The sequence below is a fragment of the Cryptomeria japonica genome, chromosome 4, assembly GCF_030272615.1.
Source record: "Cryptomeria japonica chromosome 4, Sugi_1.0, whole genome shotgun sequence".
Lineage (NCBI taxonomy): Eukaryota > Viridiplantae > Streptophyta > Pinopsida > Cupressales > Cupressaceae > Cryptomeria > Cryptomeria japonica.
The window spans coordinates 499,558,065-499,565,154 of NC_081408.1; positions in this window are offsets into that span (position 1 = coordinate 499,558,065).

The following is a 7,090-nucleotide window of genomic DNA, read 5'->3' on the forward strand; positions in this document are numbered from 1 at the left end:
AATCAGATGCATCTCTATGGATTTGGAATGGTAGAGACCAATTTGGCCCTTTAAGAACTGTTGCTTGAGTCAAAGCATGCTTAAGCTTTAAGAAAGCTTCATTGCATGCTAGGGTCCATTTAAATTCTGCATCTTTAGTAAGCAGTGAATATAAGGGACTTGCAATTTTACTGAAATCTTTGATAAACCGTCTGTAGTATCTAGCATGACCAAGAAAACTTCTTACATCTTTTTGCTTCACAGGATCATTAATATGTTGAATGACCTCAATCTTTGCTGGATCCACCTGGATGCCTTGTACATATATATGATGGGCAAGGACTATTCCTTCTTCCATCATGATGAAACACTTTTCAATGTTTAAAGACAAATTGTAGTCTTCACATCGCTGCAAAAATTTCTTCAGATTACCCATTGCTTGATCAAATTCAGAACCATAAGTTGTAAAGTCATCCATGTAAATTTCTATAATATCTTGAGAAATATCAGAAAAGATACTGATCATTTCTATTTGAAAAGTGGCTGGAGCATTACACAACCCAAAAGGAAGAACAAAATATGCATACATGCCCCATGGGCAAGTAAAAGTTGTCTTCTCTTGATCCTTGGGAGCTATCTAGATCTAATTGTAGCCACTAAATCCATCAAGGAATGAAAAATATCTCTTACCAGCTAGAGAATCTAATACCTGATCCACAAATGGCAATAGAAAATGATATTTTCTTGTTGCTAAGTTCAGAGCTCTATAATCAACACATACCCTCCATTTTCCTTTTTTTTTAGGGACTATCACCAGAGGTGATACCCATTGACTATCAGAGGTAGGATAGATAAACCCAGCTTTTAACAATTTCTGTAATTCTTCTTTAACTATCTCCTTCAAAGTAGGATTGATTCTTCTTTGAGGTTGTCTGAGTGGGCAACACTCATCCTTTATATAAATATGGTGGGTACAAACTGCTGGATCAATCCCATTCATATCCTTGTAATCCCATGCAAAAGCATTTTTATGAAGTTTCAGCAAGTCCACAAGGCCCTCTTTTTGAGTATCTGATAGATCTCTATTGATATTCAAATATTTATTCAATTTCACCTCTATCTTAATAGTAAGATCAATCTGGTTTATATCAGAAAAATGAGAAGAAGATAATTCTTGCGGCAACAGAGTATGCAATATATCAGCGGCTGTAGGAAAGTCCAAACTTGCAATATTCAAAACCAATTCCTGTAATTTTTGCTCTTCTATGAATTCATTTATCAGGATTTTATAAAGAATTGATTCCTCATCATATAACTGCATGAGTGGTCCTCGATTAATCATCATAAGGTGATTAATAGAGTCAATTTCTTCAGATTCTTCTCCCAAGATAGGCCAAACGGCTTGTTGCTGTTCAAGCTGGGGCTGTGCTGGAGAATACAAGGCTAATGTTTTTGTAGAACTCCCATCTAAAATAGTCATATCCCCTGATCTACACCCAATATATGCATCAGCTGTGGCAAGCCAAGGTCTACCCAAAATGACCGGATATCCTCCCAATGTTGCCTTTGGAGATAAAATCATAAAGTCTGCAGGATACTTCCAGGAATCTAGAATAACCACTACATCCTCTATGATACCATCAGGTCTCACTGTAGAGCCATCAACAAGCTATATAAATGTGGGTGTAGGCCTTAAACTATTGATCTCAAGATGTTTCATTACTTCCCTTGTCATTACATTAATGGCTGCCCCTAAATCAAACAAAAGATTTTTTATTTGACTATCATTAATGACTATACTCACAACAAGACTACCTGGATCAGAATACTTTGGGATGGAAAACTTACCTAACATAATATCAGCTAGTTGACCCATAACATGCACTATTTGTGGATCATTTTTCTTCCTGCCAGGTATTTTTAGACATGCTTCTCTCAATGCCTTACCATATATGGGAACATCCTTTATTGCTTGCAATAATGGAATTTTAACACAAATGTGCTTCAGTTGATCAATAATATCAAATCTTTGTTGTTGTTCAGTGGGGACCTTTTTTTCTTGCAATCTATGGGGAAATGGTGGCAATATTTGATTATGGGGTATTGTATCTGTTGGATTAGAGATTTCATGCTCCTCCTGTACCTCAGTGATAACTGGATGAGAGGGATTAGGTAAAGTTGTTCCAGATCGAAGGTGAATGTCATCTAGTGATAAAGAATAGGTTGGGCACTGATTAACATCAGCTGAATAAGCTTGTTGTTGTTGCTGAGACTTGATATTTGGATTTAGCAACGGTTGAGTAGGTAATTGTGTTGGTTTAGGCGGTGCAACAGTAGTTGTAGGAGGAGGCATTAAAGAAGGAGGTTGTGGCTCCTGAATAGGTGGTTGATAACCAGAAGATTGAGCTGGCCGTGGTTGGCTTTGCCTCCATTGAAAAGTAGGTTGCCAATTCCCTTGAAATTGGTTTCCTTGGCCCTAAGGTATGTACCAGTTCCCCTGTGGCTGCTGCCACTATGGCATTTGATTAGCAAAATGCTGCCCTTGGCCTTCTGAACCATACCAATTTTGATAGTTACTAAGATTTTGAGAATACTATCCTTGCCATTGGTTATTTGGTGCATAAGAATTTCCACTATAACCTGAAAAAGAAAGTGGATCGGGTGGCATACCTTGTCTTTGAAAATTTGGTCTTCTTTGAGCAACATTGAAGACTTGCTCGTCCTCACCTTGAATTGGCTTGAAGTCAGGTACCTCCACGTTTGCAACCATCTTACATCTGCAATATTTCTTTCGCTGTTTACAATGAGGATAGAGTTCTGCAAGGAATGCATCAGCTTCCTCATGCTTCTTCTTAGCTGCCAGTGTATCCAACTGGGTAGCCATATTGTTTACAATGTCCTCCTTGAAATCCTTTAACAGATGACTAAGTTCCATTCTAGAAACTCCAGTTCCAGATACTGATAATGGTGCACCTGGTTTAAATCTCCTATTCTTCTTAGAAGTAGATCTGGAATACTTCTTGCAAATTTGTCCTATTTCAGCCCAAGTGGATTGTGTAATGTCACCTCCTCCCATAAGATCCAAGGAATCAGTGCATTCATCACTGATTCCCCTCAAAAATATCAATTTGAGGGAATCTTCATTGAGAGTGCTATGCTTGGAATTTTTGACACTAAACAGAAACCTTTCCAAGTAATCTTCAAGACTCTCATCTTCAGTTTGTGTCATTCTAAAGATATCATCCCCATGACGATCAATACCTCTACAATAATCTTTGTATTTTGCAAGAAACAACCATTTCATCTCATCCCATGTATTGATTGTGCTACTACCCAAGCTCATGAACCATCTCAAGGAAGACTCCTTCAAAGTGGGAGGAATTTTTTTGAGTCTATGGGCATCTGTAGTATAGTCAAAACTCCTACAAAGAACATCAAACTCAAACAAAAATGTGTCTGGATCCTCTGTCACCAATCCATAGAATTTAGGGAGTGAAGATGCTAGTATGTTCTTGAGATTAGCGTTATCATGCTGATAAGAGATGGGAAACTCAAACGTTGGACCTAGTGGTGGTGGTGGATTATTCCCACCAGGAGGAGGGTTCCCCTGCATTAGAATTGTGAGGGTTGTTACTATAGGGAATTCCTCTTCTTGAAGATCAAAAAGGAACTAAAGACTACCTTTCGGAAATTCAGATTTAGGGTGATTCAAATTCTGTGGGGCTTGGTAAAGTTCAGCAAAAGGATTTATATCTGGGAAATTATCTTCTGGATGATTAGGATGAGTGGGTAGAAATCTATCTCTAGGATTTCTTCTTCTTCTATGCATGCAGATTCATGAAATTTTTGAACAATAAAGAATCTCAAAAACAATTAACTGGAAACAATTATAACCATAAAAGGTTCTTAGTTTGACACCATCCTCGACAATGACGCCAAAAATGTCTACTCCAACTATAATAATAATAACTCTAATTGAAATCTCAACCCGAAGTTTGGACATTCATCTGGTAAAGTTACTATTTTCATGGCTAGTGTTCATTTAGTTATCAACCCAGGGACATAAAACTTGAAATGGGTCTGCACTATATATGCACTAAGTTCCTTCAATGGCTATTCTGCATTGCTACAGTAACTAACATTATGCGGAAAGGAAAGGCAAGCATGGAAATTATAGAAGGCTACAGGAAAGCTTATAAAAACAATGCTGGAATGATCTAATATAAATAACATAAATCACTCTATTCTGGCTTGGCTGCAGGAATAGTCAGTGGATCTATTTCCAATGGCTGCAGGAACAGTCAAGGTACAAACTTCTACTGCAACTAAAGAAGAACTAATTTCAATGAGCATAAACACATGATCACTCACCAAGTGGGCCCCCTTGGATGAGTGATATCAAGCTTCCAGAAAAATACTTTTAGCAGATTAGAACAACATATCTTTTATTCATTGCTTCCTGAAAATGATTACATGTTTTAAAAAACTCCAGAATACTTATCAAAATTCTCTGCTCTATTCCTTTCTATTCTCTCTAACCTCTAAGAAAAAAGGAAGAGCTTATTAAAAAGCAAAGATCAACTACAGTGGACAACTCAAATAACGCCCAGAAGAAGAGGCAGATGATTGACTGATGAAGAAGATAACTAGAGCTTGGCTGTAGGAAGCATGGATCTAGACCGAAACACAGTCTTTGCATGTCGTAGTGATATTTTGTGAATTTAATGCCCACTAGAGTTAAACTTCCGTAGTGCTACTTGGCTGCTTCGCTCATGCCGTACCTTGCGCTTGCTTGGCTCCTCTTCAACTTGATCTCCAGTTATTTCTTTCATGATTCTTCCTTCTTTAGGAGAGAAAGGAGAATATCCACTACGGCATCATTTATTATCTGCACTACAACAAAAACAACATACAAGGACATGTATACGTATTTTATTTAATTAATACATTCATTAATTCACATATGATATTACCCTAAATAATTCGCTTAGCAACTGGAATAAATCATTTGGCTGCAGGAATAGACCAGCAAAGTTCAAGCATGATTTCATAAGTTCAGGTTTAACACATGGAATACATATAGTCAATTTACAATACTTCACTATTACTATGCAAACCAAAAGATGTCAAAATCCTAAGAGTTTTGATGATAAAAACATGACAAAGTCTCAACTTATCAGTCGGTAAACCCTAAGTCTTCAATGTGCTTGTATGCCAGTTTGATCTTTCTATATTCTCCCATCAGCTCGCTCATGTGCATGCCCTTTATTTCATATGTTCCCAAGTCCTCAATGTGACAATGTATGTATTCCCTAACATCTTCAACATAGACAGCTCCCTCCGGAACACGAGAAAATGCTCCAATCGAATCTTCTAGGGTAGCCACATGCAGATTCTACTTGAAAATTATCTTGGGGTGGTCCTTGACCTCTACTAAAGTCAGATTTGCAACAAAGATAGGAATAGATGATGATCTCACTTCCATGTTTAAAGATAAATACCTGTTGATCGCTTCTGGTGAAAACCCTTAACAAATTCTTCCAGTCGTCAGTGAAATCGCTCAAGAAGAAATCTGATTGCTCTGAAATGCCTTTGATCACTCTTAGTCTCTCTTAATCACTCTGAAATCACTCTGAATGCAAGGTGATCAATAATGAAGTGAATTTGACCTTTTAACCTCCAAGAAAAACCCTAATCTTCCATTAACATTAATGATTGTCAGTGAAAGATACCAGATCTTGAACAGAACATATCCATGTCAGATAAGCATCTCCAATGTCTGAAATATCTTCCAGAACCTCTTCTCGAGGCATATGCAACATCTTCATGAATTTTACCTACCCCTAAGGCATCTGCCTCAGTTACCGGATGAGCTACCTATCGGTGCAGGAGCAACCTCCTCTGTCGGATAAGTAACCAGTGCATTTCCATCTGATGATTGTTCGTCAGTCTTCCTAACCCATCTCTGAGTATGATCTTGCCAAATTTCACTAACCTTCTCTTGCCCTTTCTCATTTTATCCTCCTTTACCAACCGGTGGATTTTTGCTTCTACAAAATTTAGCAATATGTCAAACCTCATTACATGCATAACATGTAACATTGTTCCTTTGAATTGCTTTGCTAAAACCGGTGAAATTGCTTGACCTGCACTGATTAGCCATATGTCCCAACTTTCCACATGCATAGCATTTAACATTCATTCTACAATCTTTTGTCTTATGACCATACTTATTGCATTTAGAGCATTTACCGGGAGCAGAATCAAGGTTCTGATTTGCTCTATTTCTACATTGTCTAGCCATGTGACCAAATCTATTGCAAACAAAATATCTACCATTAAATTTATAAGCATCAAATTGCCTTACCAATGCCTTATGGTTTTTATCTTCATTAGAAATACCGCAACTCTGTCCTTGCTCAAATCCAAGTCCACTGGAATCTCTAATGTTCCTTTGTCTCTTCAACAACTCATCTAGTTGTGCCGAGCTAATCTTGATTTTTTCTTTATACTCACTTGCAGTAGTTAGATCTTCTCTCATAATTATTATTTGTCTCTCAATCTCTTGTTCATTACTCTGGGATTGTACTAAATCAGTTCTCAACATATCATTCTCATGAACCAACCTACCACATTCTTCAAATTTGTTCTTCAGGGATACAACAAGATTTTCTTCCTTTTTCTTTCAGTCCTCAATCTCCTTAGACATTCTCATAGTTATAGCTGTAATACCCTAAAATGGTCATCTAAACCATAAACCCCCTAGTCTCGACAACATCATGAAGGTCCTAACCAAGGGCAACTAAAATTAATCTTGAGCACACAATTAATTTCTTAAATCATCAAATGTCACATGGCAAATTAATCACTCTGAATTAATTACATAATTATTTAATTAATTGATCATTTCAAGTAAATTATTTTTAAACAATTATCCTATTTATTTTTTTTAAATATCGTAGCATATTTAATTAAATAAATCAATTTGCCATTAAACCATCAAAAAATGAATTAATTGGAAAAAAGAATTAAAAATTGAGAAAAGAAATCAAATGGAGATAATCTTGAAAATCAAATTAAAAATTGAAGAAAATTCTCAAAGAAAAGCAAT